Source organism: Ictidomys tridecemlineatus, chromosome 12, assembly GCF_052094955.1.
Source record: "Ictidomys tridecemlineatus isolate mIctTri1 chromosome 12, mIctTri1.hap1, whole genome shotgun sequence".
Taxonomy (NCBI): Eukaryota; Metazoa; Chordata; class Mammalia; order Rodentia; family Sciuridae; genus Ictidomys; species Ictidomys tridecemlineatus.
The window spans coordinates 34,354,763-34,376,592 of NC_135488.1; the positions used below are offsets into that span (position 1 = coordinate 34,354,763).

At 46.4% G+C, this 21,830-nt stretch overlaps 1 pseudogene across 1 annotated transcript; it reads right to left on the reverse strand.

Annotated features, from left to right (window-relative positions):
• Nucleotides 1-21,249, reverse strand: LOC144369214 (small ribosomal subunit protein uS5m-like; annotated as a pseudogene). The gene is made up of 12 exons (XR_013428698.1): nucleotides 21,108-21,249; nucleotides 16,916-16,996; nucleotides 12,696-12,833; nucleotides 11,958-12,083; nucleotides 9,689-9,922; nucleotides 8,067-8,101; nucleotides 6,184-6,274; nucleotides 3,866-3,912; nucleotides 3,562-3,619; nucleotides 3,219-3,283; nucleotides 1,381-1,517; nucleotides 1-377 (listed from the first exon to the last, which is right to left on the reverse strand). The product of XR_013428698.1 is annotated as a small ribosomal subunit protein uS5m-like (transcript).
• Nucleotides 21,250-21,830: the final 581 nt, after the last annotated feature.

Consider the following 21,830-nt stretch of genomic DNA (forward strand, 5'->3'; position numbering starts at 1 on the left):
TCAAAACTAGAATTATTTATTTGTAAATAAAGAAGGTTGAAATTACCTCAAAAAAGAAAAAAGAGGTGACACAGCAAGATGTGACGGGGGAGTCCCAGGCGCCTAGGGCAGCAGGCACGGTGTTGCAGTAGGGGAGCCAGGTGGCAGGAAGGTCAGGTGGAGGCCCTCTTGAGACCTGACCAAATAGAGCGCTTCATTCCCTGTGCAGCCTTCACCTCTTCCCAGTCCAGCCTGATGTCGGGAACCTCCTCTTCTGGCTCAGGATCCTTCCTCAAGGCCCCCCGGGGGGAGGCGACCAGGATGGGCAGGGGGCCACATTCCTCCCGGAATTCCACCACATGGAGACCTTTCTTGTCGGCCAGCTGTTGGTGGGTTTCCTGGGCAAGACCAAAGTGAGAACAGCAGTTAGGTCTCCGAGGGTCCCTGTGGCTATAGGAGTGAGAGGCACCACCACAGGGGTGGGGTGGGGGTGGGAGTGCAGAACCCACCAGAGAGCTTGGGGGAAAGAGCAGTGCCAGCTGATTCTGGGTGGTTAAACCACAGTGGCTGTCACAGGGGGATGCCTCAGCCCACCTTCCCACCCCAAACTGGGGTACGCCAGGCCTCGCCTTCCAAACTCCCTAAGCACGTGCTTGCCGGGCCAAGCACCAAGCCTGAACCTGGTGGAGCCCTGAGATCTAACAACCAAATCACAGGAGGTCCAGGGGGGAAAGGACATCAAGGACTCCACGGGTGCTCAACCCTGGAAACACTATGGGACAAAACACCTGACTTCTTCAACATAACAGCAGCAAGGGGGGAAGAGAGAGGGACAGACCAAGAGAGACTTAAAAGACACAGGAGAAACTTTAGAAGTGCTGACATCTTCTCAACTGGATTGAATCAAATCAATGGGATTGAATCAAAAACTGTGTAAAAAAAAAAGTTTTTAAATCAGACGAATGGATAGATTTGAATGAACAGATTCGATACTTGATAATACTGAGTCATGATATTTAGGAATGGTAAGGGTACCATGACATTTTTTTTTCCCCAGTGCTGGGGATCAAACCTGGGCCTTAAGTGTTCCTAGCAAGCGCTCTACCATAGAAGTAAACGGATCCTTTAGATCCTCTAAAGGATCAGAATCAGAAACCACTTCTCAGGTTTCTGATTCTGATCCTTTAGAAATACACTGAAATATTTACGAATGAAATAAAATGGGACCTGAGATTTGGTTCAAAACGACTCGGTGAGGTGATGTTGAGAAACAAGATTAGCTCTGGTTGGGCAGCAGAGCCCTGGGGTCACTGCAGCAGGTGGCCGTGGGAGCCCCTAGGAGACCCTCAGCACCTTGGTCTGCAGCATAGCCAGACCTGCTCAAACCCCAGGGAAGGTTACCTGGCGGGAGAGCCCATGGAAGAGGCCCCGGGTGAGGTTGAGCATGTTGACGGACCCAGAGACCTCGGCATACATGTCCTTGATGCCAATGAGCCGGCAGATGGTAATGATGGCCCTGTGGCAGCGCAGGCCGTATCCTAGGAGACAGGAAATGGACTGAGCACCTGCCAGCATGCTGTCTTTCGTGTGGCTCTGGGTTTAGGGAATGACATTTTGGCTTCACCACCCCCAGCTAGTGTGACTTCTAGGACGACATTTATTCAATGGTATGTACAAAAATTAAACAGAATATCTACCTTAAACGTAGTGGGGGGGGAAACCACGATGTTACTTACATTAAAACTTTAGTGCCTGAAAACTCTTGGCCCTCTGCCCAGGCCAGCTCCCGTGTCCATGCCTGGTTACCATCAAGGGAGACGCCTGTCCTCACCCTCCTAGACCACTCAGCTGCCCTGGCAGCGACACCACTTCCCTCTCCTGGGAACACCTTCTGGCCTAAGTGGCAGCGTCTCCTGAATTGGTGGCTCCTGGAGTGCTTTCTCACCTCCCTGATGGCCTTCAGTGCTGGGGTGGTCTCCTCCCCTCTAGCCACGTGCCCTGCTCTTGGCCACCGGCAATCCCTCCTCCAGAAGAGCATCAAAAACACAAGCCAGGGCTGGGGCTATAGAGCAGAGCGCTTGCCCGGCATGTGTGAGGCACTGGGTTTGATCCTCAGCAAATCAAGGCTCCGGGGCACAACCTCTCACTGGCCATTGCTCTCTGAATTAAACAAAGACATCTGCAGGATCTTCCCCCCACAATATCATTATCACACACACACACACACACACACACACACCCCGTGCCCGACCCCACTTACTGCACTGTCCTCACATGGCCTGTGCAGGAGGGCACACTACCTGGGGCACGCACCAGCCTGGAACGTTCTCCCAGACCTGCCCCTCTGCTCCTCTTCCTTCAGGATCTCACTCACACTGCCCCTGCTCAGAGGCCACCTCTGGCCACCCTGATGAAGGTGGCCCTCCTCCTCCTCTTGACAGCACTGAGGAAGGCACAAGGCAGTAGCTCAGTTGCTTAGGGCCTCACTAAGTTGCTGAGGCTGGCCTGGAACTTGCAATCCTCCTATCTCAGCCTTCTGAGTGTCACTGGGATTACAGGTGTGCACCACTGCGCCCAGCTCCTGACCTGAACTCCTGAGATTTAAAAAACTACAGTCAAATGAAACAGGTTCTTACTACAGAACTGCAAGCAAAATGCAAATCCAAATGTTTAAGAATTCTGCACCAAGAGTGCACTGGGTGTGACTGTCCCCATAACCAACACTGCCTGTGGCCTGTCCACAAGACAAGAAAGGCCATTTCTGCTCACCCAGTGCCTCAATGAATAGAGATCATAGAAGTTCAACAGTACTCAATGGTGAGGGGCTGGGGGAGCTCCGTGACAGCGCGTGCTTCACAGGTGTGGGGCTCTGCTTTAATCCCCAGCACCAAATAACAAGCCTAACACCACGACACTTGTAGAGGAACAGCACGTGACTGGCAGGAAAACACACCGTCCAGCTGGGTGAAGGCTCCAGGAGGAACCACGTGCCCACTCATCCAACCGGACCACCACCACCTGCTCTGCATGCCTCAGCCACTCCAGGAACAGGCCTGGGCCTGTGCAGCCCGACCTTGGCTTCTTCCCCAGGAGCCTGGCCTTCCTCAGCCTAATTCAGGACTTCCATCTGTCACTCTCAGGATGAGTTCAAGGAGAGGCGAACAACCCCAGGGGGGAGGGTGGGACTGTGGTGCTTTCTCTGCTTTATGTTCAACAGAGAGTCAGAGCTTTCCAGTTACCTCTGGGCTATTTCTTCATCTTGATGTGTGTGTCCTCTTATATCTCAAGGAGATGTCATGGAATACTGGGGGGTAAAGCAGACACAGGAGGGTCAGGCATGTGGCTTTAATGTCTGCAAAAGCCACAGAGCACTGGGTGCTGCCCTAAGAAGCCAGCCCACAGGACACACAGACGCTGACCCCACTCATTCTCCTGCCACCCCCCGAGGCCAGGCTGTTTCCTCATTTTGCACATTTGTAAGAATGCAGTCAGAGCAACACAAAGACACCCATTGGGCATGTCACAGACACACCAGGACACAGTGGCATTCTGCAAATCTTACAAGAAAAGACCCACACTCACTTGTATGGTCTTCATACCGCTCTATGTAATGCAAATAGTGGATGGCTTTGTTCTTTGCCTGAAGAAAGGAAGGAACAAATTCTCCTAAATCTCTCGCTGGGTTTCAAAACTATTTTATAAAGTATTTTATTATAAAAAATTCCACCTATGCACCTTAAAACATAAGGACTTAGCTACAATATCATTATCACACATACACTGACGATTCCTTCGTGATACGTGACTGTGTGCCTGCAGTGCCCCCATGTGAACACAGAGCTTTTCATCTTCTACTAAATGTTAACAAAGAAAAACATGCACGTACTTTCCTGAAAGCATCCACCCGCTCAGTGGCCTTCCCAATGGCAAAACCTTCAAAAGAAAAAGCAAAACTTATGAAAAGGAAAGCTACTCTGACCCAGCCTGTGCCTCTCCCCAGCTCCCAGTTTGGGCTCTACAGCATTTCACGCCCTTCTTTCAACTGCCCACAGAACACCTGCTCTGCACAACCAGCCATGAAGAAAGCCAGAGATGTGCTCATCTGTTCTGAGGCATTGGACAGACTTGACATTGAGATACATAACATTACCTTTTATAAATCTCTAATAAAATGAAATATACTCAATTTTTAAAATTAAGTATGCTCTATATTTATAAAAGGCAAATGTTTTGGGGCACTTGTGCAAAGAGATTAAAATGACAAGAAGGGATAGGGGAAAAATACATTGTTATAGAGTAAAACTATGATTTCAGTAGAATTTCAATTTTAATTAACCAGAAAAATAAACCTAATAGTTTCCAATTTGTAAATGCTTTACCCTAGGAAATGAGGTCTATCACAAGTTGCAGAAATGCTTCCATTATTTGCTGCCACCATTTATTATTTAATTTGAAAAAAGTACTTTGTTTTAAAATTACACACAGGAAAATAAAATAGGCAAGACATCTGAGGCCTGGGATGAAAAGGGCTTCAATTCCAGTTCCTAGTTTAAACAGAACAAAGTAAACCATGGAAGTCCTAGAGGGAAATATGAGTGCACTTACTTATAATCTTCAAAAGGAGACTTTCTAAGCAAAACACAAACCAGAAGTGACCTAGGACTGATAAATTTGCTATGTTAAGGTTTAAAACTTCTGTGGATTTTAAAGCTTCGATGTGGAAAAAAATTCAAAACTAAGTCAAAAGATGATAAGACAAAAAAGGCTCATGTCCTTAACTTACAAGAAGCTAATCCCAATCAATAAAGACAAGAAAACCACCCAATTAAAACAATAGGCAAAGCACCTGGACTGACAGATGTCCAAAGGGAAAGCGCAACGGCCAATGAACACGCAAAATGGCGTCGGCACTCTCCTAACTTAGAAAGTACAGGTGTAAACTGGGAGAGACGTTTCAGGGATCATACTGACAATCAGTAAAGTCTGATACTACTCAGGGCAAGGATGGGTGGTACAGAGGGACATAAACTGATGCAACCTTTGAGGAGGAGATCTGGCAATACTTGACATTTACACCCAGTGCGGCAGCAATTTCAAGACATTTCTCCTATTTCTATATTTCCAAAAGTTCAACAAGCTCCATGTACAAAAAGGTCAATGTTATTGTTGTTGTTTGTAATAAATGATACAAATTTGGAAACAATAGGGATTGGGTCAAAAATCATGTCTATGCACACACTGGAACACTATGAAACCAATACCAGAAATCTGCTTATGCTAACAGAAGACCTCTCAGGGCAAAACCAAGCAAGAAGAGCAAGGTGCAAATTCATGGCTATAATAAGATCTCTGCTAAGCTTTTGATAAAAAGGTAAAGGGAGGTAACATGGACACAAAATTTCAGAAAAGATATTTTTGAAAAGAGACAACACTAACTGCTAACCATGGTCTCTTACAGCAAAGCACTATCATGTCTTTTGCTTTTGCTTTGAAATTTTCAAAAGGAAGCAACAAACAGTTTTTCAGTTCTATGTGAACACATTTCAAAAACAAGATGTTCAGTAGGGAAACTTTAAAAGTCTAAAGAAGAAAATTTAAATGACTGACAAACCTGCTAACCCAAGTGAACACTTATCAGTCAGTGTACAGTCTTCTAGTTTTTTTCCTTGCATATAAATGACTTTAAAAAAAAATCATGATTACATGACAAATTTTTAACCAAAATTACTTATTGTGTAAGTAATTTTTCACAATTCTTTAATGGCTATAGAATATTACTTTGGAGGCCTGTGGTTGTGGCTCAGAGGGAGAGCACTCGCCTGGCATGCGTGAGGCACTGGGTTTGATCCCTAGCACCACATAAAAAATAAAGATCTTGTGTCCACCTATAACTAAAAATAAATATTAAAAAAAAGAATATTATATTGGACAGCTATCCTGTAACCAGGCCCGATTGAACTTGTTCTAAGTTTTCACTATTATGCACCATACAATAGTGTCTTAAGCCCTTTAAAATACCCAGTCCTCAGATGTAGGCCTTAAGAGCTTTTCTTTCTTTCTCTGAGAAGCTTCGTGGTTTACCACCAGGTTTGTGAGCCCAGACCTCTAGGCGGCTCTATTAGTAGAAAAAGTGAGACTGGCAGCAGGGCCCTGGCTTCCAGCCGGGCAGCCAGGCCTCTTTGTGTTCAGCGTCACCCCACTCACCTGCAGCTCCCTGCCCATTCCCCACAGCCACCAGGACACGGACTGATCTCTTCCTTCCCTCTTTGGCTGTCATATTGAAAACATTTCTGACCTAAAAGACAAAATGCTTCATCAATAGGACAGCTGAAGAAAACTCTGAGGTAGAGGACGAGGACCTGCTGGCTCAGCCACACAAGGCTTGGTGCAGGACCCAGCACCTCCTCCAGTCTGTAGGCACAAAAGCAAACTTCCCAAACAAACCCTCCCTCTGAAGCATTTCGGGAACACAATGGAAATAAGACTTTCTCTTCCTATTTCATTGGGTTATTAGGAGAGTTAACTAAGATAATCTTTAAAGGAATTTACAACTACACAACTCAATGTACCCCATCTTAATAAATGTACACAGGAAAGAAAACACTATGGATTAAACTTTGAAATAGTTTAACACTGATTATAAGACAAATTCCAGTATCAAAGGTACTAAAATATCTTAGAAATGATGAAATGCAACGTAAGGAAAAAACTTCGCAGGACTGGACTGCTATGTTAAGGATCAGGCTTAAACAAGAATACAGAATTTGGAAACACCTATTCATTATAAACTTCAGGAAAATCTCCCATTTTTTCAGCCTATTTTAAAGGCCAGGAATTATGAAACTATTAACTAAACTGCTTAAATGACAGTTGTCCCCTTTCCTTCCTAGGAAGAAGTTTAAGGAAAAGGGAGGCTGAGGCCACACTTTTGAATCATCTTATAGGAAACAACCTACATATGAAAGACTCTTTCAGTGGGATTAACTTTCAAAAGCTATGAACTGGGGTGTGTGTAGGGGCACACGCCTGTAATCCATGTGACTCAGGAGACTGAAGCAGGAAGAAGGCAAAGTCAAGGCCAGCCTGGGCAACTTAGCGAGACCCTTCTCAAAATAAAAAGTTAAAAGGGCTGGGGATGTGGTTTGGTGGCAGAGTGCGTGCCTAGCAATGCACAAAGCCCTGGGTTCAATCTCTAGAATTGGGGTGGGGGGAATAACACACAATGGGATACCAACATAAAACACTTGTAAACATATTTTAAAAATTCCATAATATAACTGATATTGAAGAAATAATATACATATTCAGAGAGGCTTTGACACAAATTTGATATATAAATTATTCCACAATTTGGGGAGGTACTGGGAATTGAACTCAGGGCACTTGACCACTGAGCCACATCCCCATCCCTTTTTCGTATTTTATTCAGAGACAGGGTCTCACTGAGTTGCTTAGGGCCTTGCTTTTGCTGAGGCTGTGGAACTCACCATCCTCCCTCCTTAGCCTCCCAAACTACTGGGATTTCAGCTGTGCACCACCGAGCCCGGCTCTGTTCCACATTATGAAACACTGATTAAATGCACAGTGCCAGCTCCAAGGAACACTGGCCATCAGAGAACCACCCTGGAAGGGTGGTTCAAGCACACCTGATACAGGATCTGTGAGCAGCCCAGAGACCACTGCCCTAGTCAAACTGCACACTGGCCATAACCTGAGGCTTTCTGCCCCTGCCCCTGCTCCTCCCAACCTGTTCTCTGATTGTGTCCTAGATACAACTGGTGTACAGCTCCACAAGAGGCCACCACAGAGCACACTCTAGCTCCAGGAAGAAGGAACTTAACATAATCTCCAAATTGTGCTCCTGAATTTGCCCCTCACAAACCTCAATTTCATAGTCCCCACAAACCAAGGCAGCAGTGGGGACCACCAACATGAAGGAACTGAACTTCAAATTGTGTTAATTCCTCCCTGAACTTGAGTCTGTGTCCGAGAGATCACTGTCACCACAGCTCTGCTCAGCTCCTCCTGCCCACCCGACCCCGGCAACCTCTCCAGAGGACCCTGGGAGTTGAGCTCGGCAGGCCTACCTCGAGTATCCTGGTATCAAAGTCCTCATAGGTCTCTACAAGGAGAGAAGAAAAAGCACACAGATAAGAGCATCCACGCTGCTCACGTGGGACAGCCTTTCCCAGGTGCCCTCAGACTTCTAATGGGAAGAACCTGAGCTCTCTGGTGCCGCTCTCCAGGCTGCGCCCCAGTTCCCATCATCCACAGGGACTGCCTGGCCTGACTTCACGAGCTCAGCCACGGCTCTCTGACCGCAGCCTCCCTCTCTCCAGCTCCCTGCTGCCGGCTCCCGAGGCACAGGTTCCTGGAGCGCCGACACCTCCAGAGCCTTCCTCGCTGCTTTCCCATCTGGTCTCCTGGGCTCTTCACAGCCTCTCTCACCAAAGTCCCTCAAAGACACCAAAGTCCCTCACTCCTCATAGATCTCGCCAACGTCCTCAATCCCTACACTTTTGTCTCTACCGCCCTCTCCAGGCCAGAACCCACGCAGCTGTCTGGTCACAAGTGGCCTGCTGCTGCTGCCGGGAGAGATCAGAGCCTGGCCTACGCTCACCACTCTCAACTGCGGGTCTGACCCGCTCGGGAACTCCCGGCTCCTCAGCTTTCAGTTCTCTTAATTCAGCCTCCGCTCACCACCACAGCTGTTTCCAACACTCCCAAATTCTCTTGCTTTTACTTATTACAGAAAATCTCAATTACAAAATAAAATAGGAGAGCAGAATAAAAGCTTCTGTACCCAGCAGTCGGCTTTGAAAGCGGTCAGCTCAAGAGTCAATCTTCTTTCCTGGACACTGCCAGGGTCCCACCCACTGGGTGATAGTGAAGCCAGTGCCAAGTGCCACCTTCTCATCAAGAAATATTCTGGTGGCCATGTTCACCAATGCCACTATCTGGCTTGATGACTCCTGACCAAAGCTACCAGATACCAGGTGACCTCCCCGCCTTTCCACCCCCATTGCACAGGCTCACCCAAACCTGCACCCTGCCCCTGCTGGTAACAGCAGCCTGTCTGTCTAAACTCTGGATCTGGTTACTGGGGACTTGGCTCGTGGGCAGGTCCTCTCCCTCCCAGACCTCCACCCTCCTGCACGCTCGCCCCATCCTCTCCAGCCCAACCGTTCCTCTACTTTGAGCCAAACTCCTGTTTGCTTCCTCTTCTCCCACTCACTGGCAAGAGCAAGATTTTCAGGTGAATCTGCCTCTGTGGGGAGGGGGAGGCTTTGTTTTCTAATTCAGCCTAAGTGTCGTCAGTTTTTGTTTCATGTTTGCTTTTACGAAGGCTTAGTGACAGCTCTCTGGGGTCCCTCAACTCTGCTGTTAAACAGCACTCCAAGCCTGAGGCCACGTGTTTGGGAAACGCTGTGCCCTACAGATCTATAATGCACACCACCATGTCTAAGGCACCTGCTAAGGCACTGGGACCCAGGGCTTTCCATCCTGTTGGAGGAACACTTCCTGGTTACAGGCCTCTAGTGTCCCACAAATGCAACCGGGATAACAATGTGGAAAGTTAGTCAAAGAGGTCAAATTCTTTTTTCAGAAAGGGTAATCTAAACAGACAAGTAAACAATAAAATTATTTTCAGAAACACTGTAGGACGATACGTCCTCTACCAAAGGCAAGCAAACCAGGCCTCCACTACCTCCATTGGGACCAGGGTCCGGGGGACCGACACTGAGGCCACCCCATGTGTTCCCGCTCCAGCCTCGCTCCCGCTTCACTTTCATCCTCCGCTTCCAGTCCCACTCTTCCCTTTGCTGGAGCATGTCAGCCGCCACCTGCTCCTGCTCCTCCTTGCTCCTCTGGGCAATGGTCTGCACGGCTCCATTTCTCATGAGAGGGGCATTCAGACCCGGCCACAAGAAGCCGGAGCGTCCTGAAGGGTAAAGATTATAGGTAAGTGACAACTTCTAAAAGGTGCTCACTCTTCATGTTGCTAAGATGCCAGGGAACGCGTGCACAGACACCAGCACAGTATTGTGGAGTTGGAGCTGATGCGATCACTTGGCAGGTGACCTGGCACTGTCACAGTTTTATGCACATCTACCCTACAGGCATGTGACCGCATTTTCACTTTTACCAAGAGAAACACTCGTGAGGCCTGTGAGCGCTAAGATGTCTGCTGAAACACGACCTGTAATGCAGGTCGGCAACAGAGTCGGCAACAGAGGAACGGCTGAACGCACAGCCAGCAGGCGCCATATCCTGCACAAAATCAAAAGCCGTTGCTCTCGGGCTGGGGATGTGGCTCTCAAGCAGTAGTGCGCTTGCCTGGCATGCGCGCGGCGCGGGGTTTAATCTTCAGCACCACATACAAATAAAGATGTTGTGTCCACCAAAAACTAAAAAATAAAATATTAATTTCTCTCTCTCTCTCTCTCTCTCTTAAAAAAAAAAAAAAAAAAACGTTGCTCTCCAGGTTCTGATGTGGAATGATTTCTAAGACATGTTATTATTATTACTTTTGGTTCTGGAAATTGAACCCAGTGGCGTTCTACCACTGAGCCACATCCCCAACCCTTTTTATTTATTTTGAGACAGGGTCTCACTAAATTCTTGAGGCGGGCCTTGAAACTTGTCATCCTCCTGCCTCAGCTTCTCCAGTCGCTGGGGTTAAGGGGTTTGCCACCATGTCCAGCCCTGAGACCTCTTATTGGGTTAAAAAAAAAAAAAAAAAAAAAGCAGATTATACAATTGCATGTACCATATAGTATAATTATCTTTTTCTTTTCTTTTCTTTTTAAAGACGATATCTATTTCTTTAAGGAATTGATACAAAAGCGCGCACCAGCACACACAAAAACAACTGAAGGAAATACCAATAGGAGACCAGTGGCCCCTCAGGGGAGACAATGGGAATGTGGACGGCAGGAAGGACATCAGGGGCTTTTAGTTTTCTCTACACTCCGCGTTTTTACTGAGAAGGTATGCATACGATTTTTATAATTTGAAAACATAAATTATAGCCAGACACAGTGGTGCATGTGAGCAGTCCCAGCTAGGTGGGAGGCTGAGACAGGAGGGAGGTTTTAACCTGCAAGTTCAAGACCAGCCTGGCAAGACCAGATGGCAAGACCTGTCTCAAAAATAATAATAATAATTATTATTATTATTATTAACATTATTAAAAATAAATAACAAATGCTTAAAAACTAAAACAAGATACAAGTAGTAAAAGCACCCAAGCAGATGTGCAATCTTAGAAGTGCAGCACAAGGTGCTTCCTTTATTTCTGAAAGGTTGTTAGTATCAAAAGTGATGAGTCTGCACAACAGTAAAAATAAGCCAATTCAAGTTCACCTATCCTATTTTTGCTTTCAAAAGCACAAGTATAAACAATCACATCACCACGTGAAGGACCAAGGCCAAGTGCGGCCCACCAGCTGATTTGTAAATAAAGTTTTACCGGAACACAGCTGGGCCTGTCCAACCATGCGCTGTGCAGGGCAGTTTCTGTGTGACAGCAGCCCAGTTGAGTAGCGGCAACAGGCCCTGTGACTACAGATCTGCTCTTGGTCACTGTCTTCTCTGGGCAGGGGAAGCCTGCCAGCTCTCTGCGAGCTCCACCTGCCTGCACTGGGCTGTGTGCAGCACAGGACCTATCACAGCTGTGCCCCATGAAGAGTACGTGACACTCCGGGGCAGCTGGTAAGCCCCCTGGTTGGACTCTAAACCATGGATTCTTATGCACTTAATGAGAATGTTTCCAGTTTGCCAAATATCCATAAAATCGGGGGAAAACACTTTAAAAGCACATAGACTCTTTTTAGAACAAAGTTTGCCGTTGGGCCCCCCCAGGCCTCCCTCAGACCCAGCTTGCTTGCTATTTCTCCCCTTCCCAAGATCATCAGTTTCCCACCCCAAGTTCAGGACCAAATCTGAAAACTGTCAAAACAACCAAACACGTTTACCTTCACCAATGACCTGACCCCTGTTCAGATCCTTCCTTCTCTTTTTTTTGCTTCTTTTGCCTCTTCCTTTTCTTGCCCCAGCACCAGTCTCTGCTAAAGCACCTTTCCAGAGCTCATCTGCTGTCACTGTAAGGAAACGGGGTTTTGAAAAACTCTGTAGTTGTAAAGCAAAGATCTACACTCTCCTAAGAATAAGAAAGGCCACAAAGCCCAGCTTCATCCATGTCACTGAGGTAATGAAAATAAAATAAAATCATACAGTGAACATAAAACATGATTACATTTGGAAAACACAAGAGGAGACAATTCCACTTTGTTTCCACAAAAGATGGCTAACATTAAATCCCAGTAAGTCCCTGACCAGTAAGTAGACTTGCTTCCCTGATGTCTGCCAATCACAACTCAGGTCTCAGTAGTGACGTCTCTTGAACTTCTCCAAATGATATGTCCTAGCAAAGGCCCAGCTAAAAACAGTAAGGGCCTTCTTGGTGTGACTCTAAATCAGCAGGGTATCTGGGGCACAATTCAATACTTCTAGGCCTTGGGTGCCCCAAATGAGGGGCTCAGATAAACTAGTGCTCTCCAAATACAGCTGTAGCACATGAGATAATTCTAGTTGCATTTTTAGTTGAATAATCACTAAAATGTTAATTCGTTTATGACAGAAGAAAAATTAAGATAGGAAAGCACCCCTACTTTCCTGTTGCAGGAAGTGGAAGTGTGTGCCAGTCTACCTACATTTAGTGAAGAAGCTGTAGGGTCTGTACTGCTGGCCTGACCGGCTGGTGGGAGGAGAGATACAGCACTGTGTCTGTAGCGCATGACTCAAGCTGGTGAAGTGTCGGCTGTCTCTGGTTCCCTGCAGTGACAAAGGGCCTACAGAGAGATGAAACAAAACCAAGTTAGATGCTCCCTGGCTGTGGAGCTGCCAGCACCAAATAACTGTGACTTGATGAAAATAAGTCTCTAAAAATTCTAATCTTTTAAGAATCATATTTTGAGGACAATTGTTATTTAAAAAATAAAACCAAACTTTTAGGAATGAAAGCCACCTAAATGCCCTTCCTAGAGAGGTCATGGTTCATTTCCACAGTGGATGTCCCAGTCTCAAGAAAGCTCTGTACAGCCAGGGTTTCTGCCCTGCATTATCCAGCCCAAGCTCCTGGGCTGCTCTGGGCAAATGGCGCCCTCTGCTGTATGCAGCTGGGCAGTGGACAGATGAGGAAAGACCTTCAAGTGAAACTCTTCAGAAGAACAAGACTCAATGTGTAGAGGGTACCCTGCCCTTTATGTTCAAAACACAGGGAAGCAGGGAAGGCATGCTGTAGACAGCTCCAGAAGATCAGGCAAGAGACTGAGGAGCGGCTGTCTCTGTGGAAGAAAACAGGGGCACTTAAGGTTGGATGTGAAAGACCCACATTTTTGTATTTTGAGGGATTTTTTTTTTTTTAACCACATGCATCTATTACTTGAGAAAAGGTTTTAGAACAGCCATGTCTGAGAGGAAGCCATCTGACCAGTCCCAGGGATGGCGGTTTCACGTGAGGAAGAAGGCAGAGGTGACAGGAACAGGTGGTGATGAAGGAGTGGGACAGTGCTGGCAAGATCAGTGCATGCACAGATTCTTGAGCTCTGTGCTTCACTAGAGAAGTGACAGGATCCAAACAGCCCTGGAGGGAAAGTGGCCTTTAGGGTATTGGCTTGATAAACACAAAACAAAAACCTGACAACAGCTGTTTTCAAGTCTGAGTGAAGCCATGCAGAGGACAGTAACTGCAGATTCATCAGCAGCATCAACCATGACTCACAGGACCAGAGAAAGAAAGCGGGTAAGGACAGGGAGAGTGACATCTAAGGGTGGTAGGAAGCCATCGAAATAGTTCCACTGAATACAGAGACCCAAACACAAAGGGATAATCTTTGATTACTGGACAGCACTTAATACGACCATTTTGTTTCAAATGTAGGCCTATGAGATACATTTGCCAATGCCACAAGGAACTGGATGACTGGATGAGATTTCAACACTAATTTCGATTCCAGATGATTTGCTCACCTGTGGGGAGGGAGATCGCACCTAGCACACAGATGTCCTCTAGACCTGTAGCCCACCTGATGAACTACCAAATAAAATGTAGCCAGAAAACATTGGGTCTTCATTTTTTTTGAAGTTGTTGACGGATCTTTATTTATTTATATGTGGTGCTGAGGATCAAACCTAGTGCCTCACATGCTAGGCAAGCACTCTGCTACTGAGCTACAACCCCAGCCCTGGGTCTTCATTGTTTAACAAACCAGAACTTTATCATTACAAATCTCATTCTGCTATACACAGCCTTTCTTGTAAACACCTTCATCTTCAACACATATCTAATATTAAAACATTTCATCTTGCTCTGTTCAGCATTATAATCTTTAATGTAGTTCAAGAAGTGTAAAAATTATTAACAGATTTTTTGGAAAGACTGAAATATCACTCATAGCTAATAATGTACCCAGCCTAAAAGAAACCAACTGTCAAAAATAAAAAGAAATCAACTTTAGAATTTAGAAATAGCCACTTGTTTTTTGTTTGTTTGTTTTAATGGGAGGCAGGGAAGAACTGGGGATTGAACCCAGGGCTTTGTACACATTAGAAATAGTCACTTTTTCTGGGTGCATGGCACATGGCTGTAATCCCAGTGACTCAGGAGACTGAGGCAAAGGATTGCAAGTTCGAAGCCAGCCTTAGCAACTTAGCAAGAACCTGTTTCAAAATAAAACATAGGTCTGGGATATACCTCAGTTGGTAGAGTGCTTGCCTTGCATGCACAAGGCCCTGGATTCAATCCCCAGCACCATCAAAAAAATAAACAAAGAAAAAATATATCAAAAGGGCTGGTTATGTAGCTTAGTGATAGGGTGCCCCTCAGTTCAATCCTCAGTACCACCAAAACAACAGTCAATTTTCATGCACACTTGTATAAACGGTTTTGCTTACATTGTGTCACGATTTTTTTTTTAATATTTTATTTACATTTTAGTTTTCGGCAGACACAACATCTTTGTTTGTATGTGGTGCTGAGGATTGAACCCGGGCCGCACCCATGCCAGGGGAGTGTGCTACTGCTTGGGCCACATCCCCAGCCCCGTGTTATGATTTTTTAAAGAAGAAAGTTCAGTAGTTCAGGCTGAGTCACGTTCTGAAGCTCACTTACAGATCACAATCCACCTCACTTATCAACTCTGTTCTGATCCTTTGAGTTCTTATTAAGTTTAGGTCATGAGACCCCAGACTCAGGAAGCAACAACCCTGCAGCCTAAAGTGGGATAGGCCACAACCCCTCAGGTGGGGACGGAGAGGCCCCCAGGGTTCTACCTCAGCACACATCACGTTCTACACCAAGAACTCCTTCCTTCTCACTTGGGTCTCTTCTAGGAAAACTGGTTGGTGAGAGATTTTAGAAAATTTATTACTATGTTTCTGACTAATTTGTTGCAGCATTTAGAAAAATAGAGTGATAAGGAAAGCAATCAACTTCTTAAAAGTCAGGCAATTATGAATTTCAGGAAAAAATGTAACAGTAGAATACTACCTAGCTCCACTCTGAATGTGCACATAATTTAATAACAAAAACAATGCCCAGAGATTCAGTCCAAACTCGGCTTCTACCTATACTGGAAGAAAGTAAGGGTAAGGATAGACTGTTACATCTCCAATTAGCATAACAATGTTGTTTAAAGAAGACTGAGTGTATTTAGAAATATAACCAGAGGAAGGTGAAAGAATTAGTGTTCCTAGATGATGGGAAGGAGCAGAAAAGGACTAGGAATGAAAGCTCTGAGCCTTTTACGACCTTTTGGAAACTCAATTTTTTTTTTTTTTTTTTTTTTTTACTTCCGGTGTGGAGCTGGGGATTCAATTTCGGGCCTTGGGCACCCTAGGCAAGGCTCAACCTCTGAGCCGCACCCCCAGCCTGAAAGTTAATATTTTAATGAATAGCACAGCAACCTGCAGTGAGGACAGCTATCCCTATCAGGCCCTACACCGGCTCAGGTCAGGGCAGTGCCTGGCACATGTTAAGGGGTAAATAAACTGTTTATAAATCAGTGAGTGAATCAACCAAGCAACAAATCAAACTGGTTGATTCACAGTGGGTGTGACAGGTCGTAGGAAATCTGCCATTAGGGAGAAAGCCCTGTCAGCTGGACTTCTCCCAGGATCTCCAAGGCATCTCACAGGTGGGTCTACAAGAGGAAAAGGCAGGAGACCCACAGGGAAGCCCAGCACTCAGGAGTCCCAGAAGCTCAAGGTGAAAGGGCCAGGCTTCCTTGCACAGCAAGGTTGGCCTGGACTTCCCAGAAGGCAGCTGAACAGAGGCCCTGCACTATGTCAAGGAAGTCTGTGTCCACAGGAGGGGGCATCACAGCAGCCAGAAAGCTCTGGGACCAGCCCTGCTTCACTGGCTGTGTGATTTCTTTCATTCTTTTTTGGGGGAAGGTACTGGGCATTGAATTCAGGGGTATTTAACCACTGAGCCCCATCCCTAGTCCTTTTTATTTTTATTTTAAGACAGAGCTGGCCTTGAACTTGCAACCTCCTGCCTCAGCCTCCGAAGTCACTGGGATTACAAGTGTGCACTACTGTGCCTGGCCTGGCTGCATGATCTTGAACAAGTCACTTGGCTTCTCAGAGATTCACCTTATCATCTCTAAAATGCGAATAAGCTCATGAAAGCCAGTGTGAGGGCTGAACAAGGTGATATGTTTCAAGCCTAGTGCACAATACCTACTCAAAAATGGCAACCATTATTTTTTAAAGCCTTGAACTACAACAATTGCACTCATAAAAAATTTGAAAAATACTCAAGACGGTACAATACCATCATCAAGGACATGCCTTGTCCATTCACATTTTCAAATCTACAGAAACTCTTATTAAATCTTATGAGAACAGATACTTCCCAAATGAATCTCACCATTGCTGAGAGTGGTCTTCAGCGCCAAAACAGAAGCTGTTGGAAAGGTGTTCAGGGAAAGCTGCCAGCACCAGAAATGACCTGTCAATTAAAAATAAGTAAATAAATATTTTTTGGTTCCAGTGCTGGGGTTGAACCCAGGGCCCGGAGCCTGCAGGCACGTGCTTCACCACTGAGCCACATCCCCTCTTCGTTTTTTGAGAAAGGGTCTCCCTAAGTTGCCCAGACTGGTTTCCAACTTGCAATTCTCCTGTCTCAGGCTCCCAAGTTGCTGGGATTACAGATGAAGGCCTCTGCACTCAGCAAAAAGTGGAGTTGTTTTATGGTGTGGGCAATAGAACCCAGAGCCTCACATATGCTGGGCAAGTGCTTTACCACTTAGCTATGTCCACAGGCCTCCAACAAGAATAAATAAATTTTAAAGATACATTCCTACATGAAGAGGGACATTTAAAATAATAAGGTGAGCCACCTACTGTGGCACAAACCCGCAACCACAGATACCGAGGAGGCTAAGGCAGGGGAAGTGCAAATTCAGGTCTGGAGATATAAAGGGTTGAGGATGTGGCTCTGTAAAGCACAATAGGGTGCAATGCCCAGTACCCCAAAAATAAATAAAACAGTAACATTCACAGAATAATACCATCCACAGAATTAAAGAACTAAGAGAAGTGGATGAGTGATTTCCAGGCTTAGTGACCACTGGCCAGGTAGCTGCCATCATGCTGCACCTTCTCTTCACCCTCCCATCAACCAGGCTTCATGCTTGGCAGTCACCTTAAAAATCCCTCTGCCGTGGGCCACACCTCTGCTGCGGTCCTGTTGCCACTTCTTTGTTCAGGCCTTAGCATCACTCAGACACAGGTTCAAGGTTTTTTAATGGGTCTCCCACCTCTCCCCTTGTATTTACCACCTTTCTACAGTAAGAGGCTTCATCAATTAACAGCCCTGACATGTCCTTCCCTGGCTTCCTGCTGCCAAGTTACAAATTCTGGGCACAGCCTGCAGGACTGCCACATGGCCCCAGGCTTCCACACCAGCCTCCTGCTGCCCCTGCCCCACCCTCCCCATAGCCATCCAAACACACAGTTAGTCTTGAATTCGCTCTCATACACTTTTGTATATGAGATCCTGGATCCACCAGATCCTGGATGCTCAGCAGCTCTTGTGAAACCTCCACCCTCTGGAGCCCCCACAGCACCAGGCTGACTGTACCTCCCTGTGCAACCCTTCATACAGTGTGGTTCTCCAGAACACACTTAGACAGCATTTGTGGGCAACTGGTTTTTGGCAGAGGGACCATGACCATTCAATAGGGGAAAAGGAATGTGTTCAATAAATGGTGTTGGAATAACAGGGTGTCAACCCATAGAAGAATGAAGTTGGGGGGCTGGGGAGATAGCTCAGTGGTAAAGTGCCTGCCTAGCACACATGAGGTCCTGAGTTCAATCCCCATCACCACATAAAAAAAAAATAATAATAAACAACAACAATAAAAAAGATATTTTAAAAAATACAACTTAATTATTTGGGGCTGGGGATGTGGCTCAGGCATTAGCGCGCTCGCCTGGCATGCGAGCGGCCCGGGTTCGATCCTCAGCACCACATACCAACAAAGATGTTGTGTCTGCCGAGAACTAAAAAATAAATATGAAAAATTCTCTCTCTCTCTCTCTCTCTCTTTAAAAAAAAAAAAAAAAAGAAGAAGAAGAATGAAGTTGGAGCCCTACCTCACACCTTATGTACAACTTAATTCAAAATGGACTAAAGACCTGAAGGTAAGAGCTACAACTATAAAACTCCTAGAAGAAAAACAGAGGTAAATTATCATGACCTCGGGTCTAGCAATGTTTCTTAAACATAACTCCAAAAGTACAAGTGATAAAAAGAAAAAAAAAAAAAAAAACCCATAAACCAGACTTCACCAAAATTTAAAACCTGTGTTTCGGGGATGGGGATAAAGGTCAGCTCAGCGGTAGAAGAACCAGCATGCCTGGGTTCAGTCTCTAGCACTACAAAAACAAATAAACAAAAACCTTGTATGCCTCAAAAAAACACTATCAAGCCAGGCTTCGTGGTGCACGCCTATATTCCCAGCAGCTCTAGGGGCTGAGGCAGGAGGATTGTTGAGTTCAAAGCCAGCCTTAGAAAACCCCTAAGCAACTCAGTGAGACCCTGTCTCTAAAAATATATATATAAACAAGGGTTGAAAATGTGTCTCAGTGATTAGGCACCCCTGGGTTCAACCCTCAGTACAAAAAAAAAAAAAAAAAAAACAAAAAACAAAAAACCCACAAACTATTAAGAAAGTTAAAAAACAACATATGGAATAAAATTCTGCAAATCATACATCTGATTAGACATCTTTAGAACTCCTTACAATTCAATAATAAAATGAAAACCCAATTTTAAAAGAGCCAAAACACTTGAACAGACATTTCTCAAAAAAACATGTAAAAATGGCTAATAAGCACATGAAAATACATTCATTATCCATCAGGGAAATGCAAATCAAAATTTCAAATTAATACCATTTCATACTCACTAGGATGGCTATAATCAAAAGAACAGATAATAAGAAATGTTGCTAAAGAAAAATCAAAACCCTCACTGTACCCTCAGGTACTTTGAAAACATTCTGGCCATCCCTCAAGTGTGGAATTACCATTTTATCCAGCAACTCCATTCCCAGGCACATACTCAAGAGAAAAGAAAATAGACACACAATGTAAAAACATGGCATGCTGATGTTTACAGCAACATTAGGCATAATAGCCAAAAGATGGAAAACAACCCAAGTGTCCCTCAACTGATGAGCAGATAAAGTGTGGTGATGGACACGTTACAATTCAGCCCTAAGAAATTCAGGATGATACATGTTACAATGTGGATGAATCTTGATGACCTTGCACTAAATAAGCCAGCCATGTATGTGGTTCTACTTACATGAAATGTCTAGAATAGGAGAGCTAAGAAGAGTGGAAAATAGATCAGTGGTGGCTACAGCTAAAAAGCTTCCTTCTTGGAGTGATAAAAATGTTCTAATTAGATTATAATGATAAATGCACAGGTTTGTGCAAATATTGTGCACTTCAAATAGATGAACTGTATGGTATGTGAATTATAGTTCAAGAAAGCTGAAAAAAAAAACCAAAAAAAAAATAGTTATACACAAGAAGACAAAAAAGGGGGGGACGGGGAAACACACTTTGGTGTCAGGAATTTTGGGTGCAAAAACCTATGTCCCTTGCTCAATCTATGTGGCTCCCTCCACCACCTGTATAAAGAGTATAATAACAGAACCTACTCCATAAAGGGACTGGGAAGGCAGTGAGGGAAAACGCATGAACAGAGGAAGACAGTGGCTGGCACACAGTTTAGACTCATGAAGGAAGACAGCCTTGAAATACTAGGAGATGGGGAAAGAAAAATAAAAGGGAAGAGACAATCATAAAGACAAAAGAAAAGAATATTAAGGTCAGATTTTCTGCCAAGATTGCTGGTGAAATTTTTTGCTACAAAATGAGTTACCAAAAAAAAAAAAAAAAGGACTTTGAGGGTTTTAGGGGGCTTTGAGTTCCACAATTGGAAATGCTGAACTGTGGACTTAACAACAAAATAGGGCAGAGAAGGCAGGCGGCGGCCACGCAGCGGCCCTGGAGCCAACCTTAGGCAACACAGCAGCAGGGCGCCTTCCTAGGGTGCACACAACCCACCAGGGCCCCGGGGGACAGGAAAGGCGACACTGAGGGCTGACGTCCGAGTCATCCGTCTCTGCACGGAGGCCACCGGCCAGCTGGAATTCAGCTGACGGAGGCCAGTGCTCTCCGACTCCACCTGGACAACCACCATCACCTTCAGAGCCCCGCGGGCGCCTCTCAGCCCCGAACCCGGTGGGCATCACCATGTGACGGGGGGGGGGGGGGGGGGGGGGGGGTCGCGCCTGCCCGCCGGGAAAGCAAGGCTCGCCAGTTCCCTCCTCTTCACCAAAACGAACCGTGAAGAACCCACTACACTTCACGGTCACTTTACAGCCAAGCGCCCCGACGCCAGAGAGGCAGGGAACGCGCGCAAGGTCACCCAGCGGTCCCGGGCTGGATGGGAGAGCCGCGGGACGCTGCTCACTTCCCTCCGCCTGGACTCCCGCAGGCCCCGGCGACCCCCGGCTCCCGCGCCCCCTCCCCGCGCTCACCGGTCGACACACCGCACAGCGCAGGAAAGCGGCCCTCAGCGCGCACCGCCGCCGCCATGCTGAAGCGCGAGCCGCGCCTCCTCCCTCCGGGGCAGCCGGTCCTTCGCCTGCCACGAGGCTCCTCGTCAAACGGCGGGCCCCAGCCCTCGGCTGGAGGTGCGAGACCCGAGGACCACGCCGTAGCGCATATCGTGTTGGAAGAATTATCCGGATGGGCCACAGGGTAGGTTGGATCAGGCGTAGCCGCGGACAGCTCCGCGGGGTCCTCGCGCTAGGGCCCGGGGGCGGGGCTGGGGCGGGGCCAGCCCCGGGCGCGGGTCTGCGAGTTGGAGGCGGCCGCTTGTGAGCGCCTGGGAGGTCGGGCTGGCGCAGGGAGCTCTCCAAGCTATCCAGGCCCGGGACCCACGAAGTGTAGGGAGGATCCACAGGGTGGATAAGACAGGGTGGAGAGATTGAAACCCGCTCCAGGAAAGCCCTGGAGTTTTGCAGATGAAGTACTTTCTCCAGTTTCACAGGCATTTCTGCATTTATTCTGATTCCAACGTGTGGTCGTCACACACGCGTATCCCAGGGTTTTCCCGTTCATCTCAGGCTCCGCTTTATGCAGTCCATTCTTGCACAAATGATGCACAAACCTGCCACAAAGGACGGCAGGAATGTGTTGTGAGAAACGGACTCCTGCTCAGATAGTCTTTAGATCGATCGGATCAGGGTTAGAATGTT